We start from the raw sequence: 14,873 nt of genomic DNA, 5'->3' as shown, positions 1-14,873 counted from the left end.
GATCTGGAGTTACAGACAGTTGTGAGCCACCATGTAGGTGCTGGGAATTGAACCCCGGGCCTCTGGAAGGAAGAGTTGCTGGGACTCTTAATTGCTGAACCATCTCTCTAGCCCCTCCCTGACTTAGCATTGTTTTTTAAAAAGCAAGGGGGGGGGGGGGAACCTCACCAGGAATTAAAACTTAAAAAAATTCCCTAAATGGACCACACCCTGCATGACATTTTTGTAAAAGGAATTACAGAACTTGGCAGCGTACGTTATATTCTGAAACTTACACCCTCAACTTGGTTAAAAAAAAAAAAAACTTCTTTAAAAGAGCCAAGAGAAAGATAAGTTGTTTATTTTATACACATTCCCAGAATAAGCTATCAGAAAACTCAAGTCTTTGTAGATGACTGTTTATTACAAAGTCACAGTTTGGAGTTCTCAAGTGAAAAATACTGCTCAATTCATTTTCTAGTAATGGTTTGGAGTTTTCATGCCTGAAACTATTTCATTTGTAGGATTTTTAAAAAATAAAATAAAATAAATCAGTGTTAACCATGCATAAATAGAAAACTGCTTGAGCATAAATATGCAGAAGTATTTTCTCTTCTTAATTTATGGACTAATGGCCTTGTTTGTATCTCACTAAAAAGTAAAAGGTTCTAACATGGATCATTCTGTTGCTGTTGACACTCATAAAAAAGATCTTACCATGTGATTTAAAAAGTTTATTAAGAACCGTGTTATTTGCTCTTAAAAACACATATTTGACCTGGAACTACAGTTCTAACCAAAATTATAAACCTTCAATGTCCTGAGATGTTTAATGTGTTAAATTTGAGACAGACTCAAGGGACCTCTGAAGATGTGTGTACACTTCACATGTATGAGGTCAGTTTCTGGTGTTTTAGGATGAGGAAATGGGGCAAGAAGGTACAGAAGCTTCTAGAAGGGAGCTGTTGGGAGACGAGAGTCCTGTGGGTAGATCGTCTGAAGGACAGGGGAGTGAGGGGCAGGAGTCCTCCTCACCCGAGTATGTGATACCCTTTCTGACATTGCCTGGTTACACAAAGACTCAAAGTCATGGGAACATGTACAAACCCAGCAGCGAACTGGCCGCTTGGAAGATTAGTGAGCACTGTGCAGAATAGTGGCATCTGGTGTTCGCTGCTTCGTCTCCAGTGGATTCGTCAACTTTGTAAACATCTAGAAATGTGCCATAAACTCTAGCATGATCACTTACAGGTCAGCATTAGTCTTCCAAAGGATCCGGAATTAAATATATATATGAATGCGAAGACAGTGACAAAAATGAGCAACGATGAACTTTATAGGATGAAGGACCTTTGATGAGCCACTTCAGTGAACAGTTGAAAGAAACCAAAGAAGGTTGCTGATGGAAAGTCTCCACAGTGTGTCCCCCCTTCTCCCTTTGGATTGGATCCAGGGCCTCACCATATTTGAATCATGTATTCTACCTCTGAGGGACACCCCAAGCTCAAGAAAAATGCTTTTCAATACCAAAGTATTAGCAGAAGCAAAGTATTAATGAAACAAGTGAACCCCTGAAGGGAGAGTCAAACTGTTCACCTTGTAGAGCGGTGGTTCTCAACCTTCCTAATGCTGAGACCCTTTGATACACTTCCTCATGTTGCGGTGACCCCCAACCATAAAATTATTTTCGCTGCTACTTCATAACTGTAATCTTGCTACTGTTATGAATCATAATGTAGATTCATATGATGTGCAGGATGGTCTTTGGTGACCCCTGTGAAAGGGATCTTGGACCCCCAGAGGGGTCAAAACCCACAGGTTGAGAACCACTTGTTGTATAGGGAGGAAAAAGTAAAAGAAACAATAAGATCCATACTCCTGTTTCAAGAAGGGTATGCCTTCGGATACTGCCCATAGGACCCTATCTCTTGGAGGCTCTATCACTTCACAGTAGCACGTGGACTGAGGATCTCGACACACAGGCCTTGGGGACCACTCCAGATACAAACAGCAGCAGTGAGAGTCAGAAGTGAAAAGCAGATCTGTAGTTTGTTATGTGGTTTCATCAGGAAAATTCTGTTTTAAAAGTTTGCATTGGAGCTGGGAAGATGACTAGGTGGGTAGAGGGAGGGCCTGTGTTCAGTCCCCAGCATCTACATAAAAGCTGAGATGATAAAGCCCGGAGGTCAGGGACAGGTGGGGCCCTGGCTGGCCGTGGCCATTCTGGCTGAAATGGTGAGCTCCTGGCTCAGTGAGAGACTCTGTCTCACAAAACAAGGTAACATGTTGTTGAGGAAGATACCCTGGTGTCAAACTCTGGCCATACATGGAAATATATATATATATATATTTCAAATATAATGGACATTTTGTGAATCCAAACCAAATTTGTTTTCTAATTTTCAGGTTTGTATTTTAGGATAAAGCCCATGATAATGTTTCAATATTTGCCATAAATATTTGTAGCTTATTTTAAGAAAATAAGCGGAATTGTACAATTAATCTTAGGTATGGTCTCAGTAATTTCTGACTATCTTTTTTTTTTCTTTTAAGACAAAGTTTAACCCTTGACCTAGGCTAGCCTAGACTTCACTGTGTATGCAAGCTGACCTTGAGTTACAACAGTCCTCCTGCCTCAGCCTCCAGAACGCTGGATCACACATATTGTAAGGAACTGTTTTAAATGATGATTGGTATGGAGGGGCCCAGCCCACTGTGGGCAGCATCATCCTCAGTGGGACTGTATAAGAAGGCATTTGAGCAGCTACGGGACAAACTGATGAGCAGTGTTCCTCCATGGCCTCTGTTTCACCCTCTGCCTCCAGGTTCATGCCTGGACTTCCCGGCTGACTTTCTTCAAGATTGACTGTTAACTTGAATTGTAACCAAATAGACCTTTCCTCTTCTGAACTGATTTGATCATGGTGTTTATCACAGCAACAGAAAGCAAATCAGGATACTTGGTGTCTTGGTTAGGGCTTCTATTGCTATGAAGAGACACCATAGCAACTCCTATAAGGAAAACACTTAATTGGGGTGGCTTACAGTTAAGAGGTTCAGTCCATCACCATCATGGTGGGACATGGCAGTGTTAGAGTAGACATGGTGCTGGAGAGGTAGCTGAGAGTTCTACATCTTGCGCAGGTAATAGGAAGTGGTCTGAGACACTGGGCGTGGCTTGAGCATATATGACACTTCCAAGCCCACCCCCACTGACACACTTCCTTCAACAAGGCCTTACCCACTCCAACAAAGCCACAACTCCTAATAATGCCACTCTCTTTGGGGGCCATTTTCTTTCCAACCACCACACTGGCTTCCTCTGGTTATCTTGAAAGGTGCCTCAAAACTAATCCAGAGGGCTTTGGATCAGGCTGAGTGAGGATGAGGCTATGAGAGTTTCTGGACTCTCGCCTCTCACTGTTCCAAGCTGTACCTGGAGGAGGTCAGGTGGCCTCTGTGCTCCAACTGTACTTTATTGGTTTTCTGATTTATAAGTGTTATAATATGAGGAAGAAAACAGGCCTGGAAAGCTACCAGTGTGGATATTCTCTTTGTACAACCTAAGTTAATGATAATACAGCATTCTTGATGTTTCCTTAATATTTTTAATTCTTTAGAGCTATGAAAGTAGGAATTCCTTGTGTTCTTTTTGGGGAAATATTAGTTTTGACACTAATACTACAGTGCTCAAAATGTCTTTCTTGGATTCAATTTTTTATCTCTCCATTTAGCTTTTGCTGTTATTATTGTTACTATTATTTTGATGCTGGGGGTTGAACTCAAAGCCTTGTGCCCACCAGTCAAGTGCTCTACACTGAGCAGCATGATCAGCCCCTGAATTCATCTTGAGAAATGATGTCCACATGTAGGACCTCTGTTAGCTATGAATTCTGTGCAATACTCAGTCAGCAGATACTCTATGTTCTTTCAGATTTACAGTTAAAAGTTCACTTAAAAAATGTGTTACTAGCCAGGAGTAGTGGTGCATGCCTTTGATCTCAGCACTCTAGAGGCAGAGAGGCAAGCAGATACTTGTGAGTTCAAGGCTAGCCTGGTCTACATAAAGAGATCTAGGATAGCCAGGGCTGCATGGAGAGAAAGACTCTGTCTCAAAAAAAATATTTTGTGACTCTACATTAAGGAAGAAAAGTAAACCTTCCTTCTACCCTCCTATGACTCCTACCAAAAGGCCGGTGCTGCAGAAGCACTGAGTCGGTAACGGCTTCTTAGTCACAAACACGGCCAAGCGGGCAGCAGTTCACAATACCACTTAGAGAAAGAGAGAAAAGGACTCAAGGCTTATTACCCAATAATAGTGGCCAGAATTTCACCTGGCGAGTGGCCCTTTGAGAGACTCACTGGCGTCACTGCCACTAAAACAGTACTCAACACAGTCACTTGAGCCTACTGCTGTCACCCCTGCAGCAAGCCTGTTGGGCACTTTATGCCCTGGGAACTGCCTGCTACCCCCTACAGAATGAAAGCTCAGCACAGGATCCAAGGACTCATCTAAGTGCATAGGAAGGATACTGTCCACGTCGCCCTCCTGCATCTCAGCTCCAAGGCAGTTTGAATCTCAGCACGTGGGGAATAAGGGTCACGCACTGTTGAAATCCTACCCCTTTCAAAAACCAGTGGACAGGCATGAGAATAATTACATCCACGCCAGGGATCTGCGTAGCCCAATGAGCCCGGCTTCCTCGCTGAGGAAAGCCCCTGAAGGGGTGTCTTCCGGTGTACTTCCAAGGGAATGTGTTTGAAATAGAAGCAGCTGCATTCACCTGCACAGGTGAGGCTGGGCCAGTCAAAGGCAGCCAGGGGAAGCCAGACAAGCTGAACTCAAAGGAGTGAGCTGCCGCCGCCTGATTTCCAATGGAGGCCCTCCGTGACGATCACCATCACTACAGCATCGTGGTAGCAGTTACCTCGACCTTCCGCTGAGCACTCAGTGTATAACAGGAGCCGTGCTCAGTCCTGCACAGTAGCATTTCACTTGGTTTTCCTTTCCTTTTTTAAAAAATGTTTACTTATTAATTTCATTGTTTTTCTTTTGTTGAAAATAGATTTTCTCATACAATGTATCCTGATTATAGTTTCCCATCCCTCTCCTCCTCCAAGTTTCTCCCCCACCTTCCCTGCCCTCCGGATCCATTCCATTTCTGTCTCTCATTAGAAAAGAACAGGCTTCTAAGAGATCGCAACCGAACATGACAACATAAAATATAATAAGATGAACTTGCTTCTGTTTTCAAGTCTCGGAGGTAAGAGTGCTTGCTGTCATTTTACAGGCAGAGATTCTAAGATCTGAAGCAGTTAGCCATTAATTTGTGTAAATGAAAAGCTGGGATTTGAACCCAGGCTGACTGAAAAAACAAGCTTGTAATCAGTACTGTAAGCTAACCCATCATGACCTCTATGAGGATGCAAAATGCTCACGACACTTGGAGACAGTGGGTGTAAATGGACTGGCAGATGCTGTTTGCCTTCCCAGAATCCCTCCCGAGAGAAACCACCCCTCCTTGTGCTTTGTGGTTCTGTGAACACTAAGCCTATTCACTACTCAGGCACCCAGGTAGGGAATGTGACCAAGGACTGAATGAGAGCGCTCACTCAAGGTTTTTAATTATCTATTTTTGTCTCCTCTTTAATCCCCTGGAAGTAGTGTGGAAGCAAACATTTCCAGGACCAAACCTGAGGTCAATGTTTCAGAATAATAAGCCTTCCTTGTGGAGCTGGAGTTCCAAGAATTACAAGGACTACTGAAAACTCAAGAGTTCTACCATGTGGTACTGAGAAGTCATGAATGGAAGATATAAGGATAATCAAAGCATTAATCAAACATCTATGCTAGCGGGTTATTGTTGGCAGTTGGATCATGAGCTCAAGGCCAGTTTGGGCTCCATCAAACCAAAGCCTAGAGATGTAGCTCAGTGCTTACATACAAGTGCTATATAATGCTTGCATGTGCAAGGCCCTGGCTTTGCAAATAACATTAATAATAATAATAAAGCCAATTATGTGGACCATGAGTGGTAATGAGGAGTATGACATATAGAAAACAACACCATGGAATCAAACCCAAATACCTTGGAATTGTCTCGCTGCGCTGACTTGTAGAGACAGACTTTTGCCTGTAGGAGGGACTAGTGTCAGCTGCCTGTAACACAGATCTTCTTATTGTACAGGTGTACTTAGCACATGGGCACAGCCTATAGACGGACACGGAGTCGGTGAGTATTTGTCGTAGCTGACTAGCCTGGCCGTCTCTCTGGCCTCACCATTTCTCATAACCTTGACTCACGGCAAGCTAGCATGTGTCTGCAAGAAAGGCAGTGCAATAGGGCCCCCTAAGGTAAAGACAAGGACAGCAGAGAGGAGCCACCAAGATGGCTAGTGAGAAGAAGCCAGGAGTCTAGAACAAGACATACTCAGAGTATCAGGAGCCATTATCCAGGGTCCCCTCTCCCTCAGATGTGCCTCCTCACTCAGGGACTCTAGAAGGTTGGGGCAGAGTTTGGTGTAAATACCTGAATCCTAACCACACCAAGGAGTAAAAACAAATTGGCTTTTCAGCTGTGTAGTTTCATCTCTTTGTGTGTGTGTGTGTGTGATGTCTTAAGTAAAAATATCCTTCAATATAAAGGAAATAACTTCTGTCTTAGGGTTTCTATTGCTGTGAAGAGACACCATGACTATGGCAACTCCTTTTTTTTTTTTTTTTTCATAGCAGGATTTCTCTGTGTATCCTTGGCTGTCCTGGAACGCACTCTGTTGACCAGGCTGGCCTCCAACTCAGAGATCCGCCTGTCTCTGCCTCCTGAGTGCTGCTGGGATTAAAGGCATGTGCCACCATGCCAGGCTTAACTATGGCAACTCTTACAAGGGAAAACATTTCATTGAGGTGGCTCGCTTACAGTTTCAGAGATTCAGTCCATTGTCATCATGACGGGGACAAGGTGTCAGGCAGTATGGCGTCGTGCAGGCAGACATGGTGCTGGAGCTGAGAGTCCTACATCTTGATCGGCAGGCAACAGGAAGTGCTCTGTCTCACTGGGTGTGGCTTGAGCACATATGAGACCTCAAAGCCTGCCTCAGGAGTGACACACTTCCTTCAGTACAACCACACCTACTCCAACAAGGCCACACCTCCTAAAAGTGTCGTTCCCTTCAGGGGGCATTTTCTTTCAAACCATCATATCTGCTCATTATGTAAAATCTGGAAATTAAAAAGAAAGAAAGACAAAATCACCCCCAAGACATCCAGAGACAGCACTGGAACCACATTGGCCCCATTTACTTGTCCCTCTTCTGAACTACTATTTGGAGAACTTTATTGTCATTAAGGACACAGTAGACAATTAGACAGTCTGGCCAATTCACCTGGCTGTTCATTTTCAATTCAAGGAAAAACATGGCATTCATTGCTCACTGAACACCTGGAGAGAAAGGGTTTGGATTTCCCATTTGAGCCTGGATTGTTATTACATTGCACGATTGCTTTAGGGCTACCATTCATGAGAAAGTAGGATTATAAAAAAGGAATTATCCAAATAAATATTATATGAAAACAAAGGGATTAGAGCTGTGAGACTGAGTAATTAAAGGATACTTTGTAACTTAGAACTTGAGAGAAAAGTACTACAGCATTTGCAAATTTACATATATTCACATGTAAAATTATGCTTGGGATCATAGTCACAAATCTACAATATCAATAAAACGGGTTTAAAGCCTACATCAGCTCCTTTGCTCTCAGAATTCGGAAACTATTTTATAGCCCTGTAAAAGCTGGTGAAATAATCCCAACAAAAACTTCATTTTTCCTAAGAAAGGAGAACTGTGAATACACACTTTTGCTGAGATAATTTCGAAAGAAGATACACATGAGGAAAACGTCATTCTCAATATAGGAATGTATTAAGCAATGAACATTAACGTAAACTTATCACGGGTATTAAATGGTTGTTAATTTTAAACCCTGGTGCTAGCCCTGCCTGTTTGACTGAACTTAATCAGAACATACTTCTTGCTGGACTCCTTTTTCCCCCTTGGGGATATTAGGATTGATGCTTCGTAGCTGGGGGATGTTGGCCAGACACTAACAGATGCGGTCTCTGGACCCACTGCTCTCGGCTAACTGTGCGAATGGGAAGCGCCCACAGCAGACACACCACCTCTGTGCCTGGAGCTGGCAGTTGGCTCTGTTTCCTTGATTGGCAATGTTTCCATGGCAGTGTCTAGGCACTTTGTTGTTGCTGCTGTTATTGCTGGTTCATTTTCCTTTTATTTTTGTGGTATATTTAGGTCTTATTTGTAAGTATTGAGTATTTTGCGAAAAATATTAGACATATAAGTGTATAGTTTGTGTATTATTTCCTGAACATTATTACTTCTGCATATGTAGATATAGATGGAGGGATGAATGCGTTTATGCACATGTATGTCTCCCAGACAGTGCTAGAAACACACACTTTGGGACCCCCCCTTTTCTAAGTTCCAAACTGAGACTGCTCATCAGCTTGCCCATTTTCTCTTCGAATTGTTTTTTAACATTCGCTGACATCTGATTAGATTTCAGTCCAGGCTAATCCAAATCTTCTTTCTTCAGTCCCTCTATCAGTCCCCCAGTCCCTCACTCTCTCAGTTCCTCCCTCCCTCCCTCCCTCCCGTTTTTCTGTTATTAGGAGCCTGTTCAATGCCAAGTGCTACAGCAGGCCCTGGAGACACACCGAGCGCAGTAGAACAGGCCTGATGCCCACACTCCTTGTGGAGAATGCCTGTAAAGTCTATTTTTTAGGACCCGAGGAGATGGCTCCGTCAGTAACATGCTGGCCTCTCAAGCATGAGGACCTGAGTTCAATCCCCAGCACCCATGTAAAAAGCCAGACATAGTGGCACACACAGGAAGGGCCCTGAACTCCATGACTCGCCAGTCCAGCCTAATTGACACACTCTAGGCCAATGAGAAACCCTGTCTTAAAAAGGAGGTGAATGACATTCTTGAGGATGAAACCTGAGGTCGTCCTTTGCCTTCCATAGACACTCCCATCATTGCCACCTCCTACTTTTAAAAGAGGGATTTATTTGCAAATAGCCTCATTCACTTTGTAATGTGTGGGTTTGGTCCTCTGAGTAGCAAACACCAAGATAGAATAAGACCGGCCAGACAAATGAGAGAAAGAGAGAGCCTGAGACTCCAAGGATTCTGCCCTCAGAGTGGAGTCAGAGGAACAAAGGGGGAACAGAGCTCCAGATCTGCTGCAGCCTAAGCAGAAGTTTGGCCACAGCAGTGAAGGATGTCAGCAAGAAGATGGCCCAGTGACAGGGAGGCTGTGCAGGGTACGGATGATGGTGGATAGAAAGCAGCCCGGTGAGTATAGCGTTGGCATGCCCGAAGCTGTGGATCCCAGTGTGTGGTGGGCAGAGCTGCCAGCCAATACCAGTCCTTACAGCAGGTTTTTTTTTTCCTGGAAGGAGAAGGATGTGGTGCACTGGCTGGACGCTAGGGTTTCATCCTAAGAGGCAGCTTTGCTTTCCACGCCTTGGAGTAGGCGGGGGGGGGTGGGGTAGAAGGAGCAGACCTGCCCTGTGAAGGCTGCAGGTATCAGAACTCCATCTCCTAGCTCTCCCTCTTCCCTGTGCTCATCTGTGCACTCCATCTCACTAGGGAGGTCTCAGCATTGAAAGTGTAATGGCTTCTATGGAGGGCTGGTGGTGGTCAAGGCTTGTCTCCGGTGCCCAGGGATTCACTTCCCTGTCCACTTTTGTCCTCTCACCTCCCAGGAGTCAGGTGTTGAAGAAATAACCACACAGAGGACACCTTTACCATCTGCCTCCTCCAGCTGCTCAGGTTGTGTCCTTCTTGAGTCTCAAATCTAGGGACAACCTTGGGTTACGTTTCTTATTTTAGAAAAAGTAAGGAGTAAACCCTCCATCTTCCCTACTGAAACTTCCCTATCACTAAAAACACAAGAGCTGTACTAGAAGAAAAGAGAGACTAGCCACTTTAACCTGTCTAGTGACAGTACCATAGGCTCGGCAGTTTACAAACAGCGAACATTTGTTTCTCACAGTTCTAGGATCTGGGAAGTTTGTATTGGGGCTGTCATAGTCTGCGGATGTCAACTGGCTCTCATGGGTGGCACTTTTCCATGGTGTCTTCGCTTAGCAGAGGGAGCAAAGCAACTGTCCTGATTTTGTAAGATCAGGCTCTAATCCCAGTCCTGAGCTCCGTTCCTTATCACCCCATCACCCTCAAAAAGACGCCCCCCCCCCCCGCCCCCCAGGCCCAGTACCTGCAGAGGTTGGGATTTTCACTTCTAAATTTTGAGGGGAATGCAAACATTTAGACCATAGGACCATGTAGGGAAAATGAACTTGAAAAACTACAAAGCCATGTGAATAGTTCCAGAATCATTATAACCCACCCACACACGTGACTGAGCCCAACCTTGGGTTACCCTCTTGTCAAAGAATTCTAGCAAGTCTGAAAACATCTTGAATATCTCCACCAGCAGCATAATAGAGACAAATAACTCCACCTTCAACATCATTACTGCCAAGAGAATTTGGAAATAAAAAAAATGATCTATTTAAGGCAAAAACAGTCAACAAACAAGACAAACCATTAAGAATCCAAGTAGTTAGTGCTTGAAGATCTGGTAGTTGGTGGACAGTGAAGCCTATAGGCACTCCTACTCCCCGTGAGGTACAGCAAGACAAGGAAGGCTGGCCTGGCCTGGCCTTGGCAAACATGGGCATGGAGAGGGGAGAAATCAGTGGCAGAGGAGAGAGAAGGAACACACCCTAGCCTGTGGGAGTCTTTCAAGGTGGCAGGTATCCTCTGGCTCCCTCCAAAAACTAAGTTAAGCTTCACTCCTGTGGGAATGAAGAGGAAACCTTCTGGGGCTCTGCTTATGGGCACGATGGGCAGAAACAGGTCCTTTTGGAACACTTGAGTGATGCTAGTCACTTGGAGCAAGCAGTGTTGAACTGCTTCAGAGAACTGGCCACAGCACATGTAGTGTAGACCCAGGGGTTAACTGTCAACTCGTTCTTAGAAGAAAAGTTCCCAGACTGCCCATCTAGACTCTTAGCCTGAATCAGTCTGGCTGAATGTCTCGGGGTGTCACTCAACTCTGGGGTTCCCAGGCTTGGGAACAGGAAATCTTGCACTGATTTTTGTAGTAACTATTGTCAAACTCTGCTCTCAGGTAAGGAGCTCAATGGGCATGTGGCTGAACCGAGGGTCAGTGGATCTCTTTGTCCCCTTCCCAATGCGACCATATTGAAAAAAATCTCCATTTCCTGTTTTTATTATTATTTGGCTGTTTTAATTGGCTTATTGAGTACAGGTGGTTGAACTTGACTTCTTGGGGTACAGACAGTGACCCCAAATTCAGTAATAGGCAGCTCTGGGGGAAAAAAAACTTGAAGAAATAAGTGGAAGTTGATGAGTAGTTTCCAAGCATTTTGTACATTTTTACTGGTCAACCGAATTTGTTCATTAGAAGCAATTTTTCTCTTCATTAACATGGGAAACGGTGTGGTAGAGTGAACATGACTAGTAGTAGAATAAGATTCCATTAATAGATGTGGGAAGAAAGAATTTAATGCATCAGATGATTTTCTAAAGTTAGTCTCAAGACCATCTTTGTAAATAGACCTGATTAAGTGCCGTGTCTTGATGTCCTCATCATGTTGACATTTCCTATTTCCAAATCAGAAGGTGGCCAACTCCAAGCCTTGGGCTAGTCCATTAAAAATAACAAGAACATGATTTTATTGTCTCTTCAACGGGACAATAAAACCACGGCTCCTGGTTTTATCTTAAGGCTGGAATAAAGATTTAGTGAAGAAAACCTAAAATTAGACTATGTCATCTTACGCTCAACCCCATGATGCCAGTCTAATAAACTGCAGCCTAACAGGAAAATGATGCAAACTCCTATCAAGAAAGCTAAAGTGAATTGGCTCTCATAAGTTAAAGGTGGATCTTGGTTCCAATGATGTCACTGGAACCTAGCCAGTCTCTCGCCCCCTTTGTCTCCTCCCTGTTGGTTCAATTTCAAGTTTCTGCCCCATCAGTTCACAAAATGACTGCAGCAGTAGCAGACTCCAAGTCTCTTAGATAAGCTGTAGTTATGGGGAGATCACCCCCCAGCTAGCAGCCGGTGGTTTCAGAGAGCCTGGAACCCCCTTCCCTAAGACTATGAGAAAGCAACAACAAGTCTTCTGGAGTGCTGGACTTAACTGAGTGTGCAAGAAGCCATCACCGGTGGAACCGAGTATTTGGCCAAGTTCAGGACCTAAGCTAGAAAAATACTCAGTAGCTCCCCAGGTTGTAATGGGTGCCTTGACTGTCCGGTGTGCAAGAACTGGGTTCCAGAAGGGTAAAAAACTTGCAGCAACCGGTAGGTGGTGGCTTCCTACTACAGCTTGCCAGTCATGGCGTCTTTGTGCAAATCAACCAGAAGACGGTTGAAAAAGAGGCAAGCAAAGCCAAAGGACAGACAGGAGAGTAACGCAGCCGCTGAAATCAGCGCATTTGAAGCAACAGAGCCGCTCAGTCAGAACACTGTGATAGCCATTGACTTTGTGGGTGGCCTTTGCCAGGCCTCCCGTCTTAAGGACATCTCAAAAGCCCTGTCTTGATCCAACCGGAAGAAGAGAAGTGGTGGCTACAGGGTGATCATCTCTCAGGAACATATGTCATCAGAGTCCCCAGAGCAAGAAACAACAATGAGCCGCATAATAGCAAAGGCCAACAGCTTAGCATTTTGCCATCTGAAGCTTGGCAAGCTAGTATCTGCTAGAGGACAACCTAGGTGGTGTGTGAACAACAGCATTCTTGAGCAAATCGTGGCTTCTGCAATTTTTAAAAAATTACATTTGTTTAGAAACCAGCCTATAAATATCATCATTGGATATAGATATGGAGAGAGAAAAAAGCTATTGTGTGCACTGTCCAATGAAATACTGTCCTTTTTTTATTTAAATGGTTCTATTTTGTGCTTTACTGTATAGTGCCAATAATTAAAACCTACTCTCATAACTTCAATATTAGATCTGACTTTTTAAAAGATGTGTTTGCAAAAAACTGAAGAATTGTGGTGTCCTTTTGTGGAAAGTCTTAGAAACAATAGAATTATTAAGGTACTAAACTCTTCCAATGAACCGATGTTGAGGTTGTTTTTCCGAGGTTCTTACTTTGCTTATATAGAATCTTTACATTAAAGAAGGCTCTTGTAAGAATATACTACATGTCTACAGTGATTTTTCCTTCTCTGATGTTTACGGTTTTAAAAATATTTCCTTGTATGTTCTCATTTTTAAGATTTGTTTTGTTTGATTTATTTATCCCAACAGCCTGGAAAGAACTAATTATTTTGGGAGTACATATTAGTTTTATTAACCCATTTTATCCTCCCCATTGATATATTTATTAACTTCAAATGCATCTTGTTCTTTATTTCTAAAAATCCTAATTCTTATTTTGGCCTCTTCTTCACCAAAAGGTACAAATTGTTTTAAAATACTTAAATGTATAATATGAATTTACCCTCTGAAAAATTGTGATTTTCTGTGTAATCATAAAATTAAAGCTGAAATAGAACTCACTCCTTAACTGAGTGTGTGATGTAAGCACCGAGGCTCACGGGTGCTGTTAGCATCACATTGCTTGAATGTTAGGCCAGTTTGCTTGTTTCTCAGGGCCAGCATCACACTTGCTCAGAGCTTCCCTTGTCCATGAACTTTCAGTATTCAGTCTTGCCTGAGAGTTTCAGGTTGGCATTAGGGAAAACAGAACTGTGTAGACTGGAATCTTTAGACCAGAAGGACTACAACTATTCCAACTATGTCCCTTTATTAGGAGGTCCTCATACTATATTCTATGTATTATAAACATAGAGCATTCCATATTTTTGGTATCAGTTATAAGCTGCATGCATTTTCTGTGTTAAATGCCTTTGGGTCGGAATGTGGGACTGATTTTTAATTTCTTATTTTTCACCAGTACCTCAGATATAATGCATGATCTCTGCAGCCTGATCTTCCTCGGAAACTGTGTGAGTCTACTTGGCAGCTGCTTGCTTGCTCCAAACTGTGCTTTTAAAAAGCTTGTGTAAGCCTTGTGGAAAGCTGAATGCTCAGGAAGTGGCCACCTCTCACCTTTGCGTTCACTGAGGCTGCAGGTCCTGGCTCTCCCTGTGTCTGGGGGATGAATCTCTTGCCCCAGTACCCAGTGCCTACTCCTGTCTAGGTCACAGTGGTAATGTACCAGTTGAGAATAAGACCACCACCACAGTCTTTTTTTTTTTTTCCAAAACAGGGTTTCTCTGTGTAGCAACTCTGGCTGTCCTGGAACTTGCTTTATAGAACAGGCTGGCCTCAAACTCACAGAGATCCACCTGCCTCTGCCTCCCGAGTGCTGGGATTAAAAGCATGTGCCACCACACCCTGTGACTACCACAATTTTTGTGCCAAATTTGAAGCAAGTTTTAATTAAACACTGGCCAAGATGATGGACTCTGGCCAAGACCATTCCAAGATTCCCAGAAAATGGTGATGCGTCACATTTTGCAGAGGCTTATAAAGGCAAACCCATAAGGCTACATATTTCCCACCAGGTCCAATCAGGGGCAAGCATATATCCTGACATACTTCCTGCCTGCATACTTACATGTGATCAAACACATCTGGTGCAGCTGGGTCAAACAAATGTGACTAGGGATTGAAAACCCATGACTTGTTATCTTACATCAACAATAGCCTCCAGCATTTTAGGAAGTATCTGTCCTTGGGCAAGTGGACTTACAGGTTAAAGGCATTTTTGTTTTCTAGATCTCTCAGACACAGCAATTAAAACTTAAAACCTAACTTTAGTTCTC

The sequence above is a fragment of the Peromyscus californicus genome, unplaced genomic scaffold (assembly GCF_007827085.1).
Source record: "Peromyscus californicus insignis strain IS unplaced genomic scaffold, ASM782708v3 Scaffold_11__1_contigs__length_118956290, whole genome shotgun sequence".
Lineage (NCBI taxonomy): Eukaryota > Metazoa > Chordata > Mammalia > Rodentia > Cricetidae > Peromyscus > Peromyscus californicus.
Note: the sequence above shows the minus strand (reverse complement) of the source record.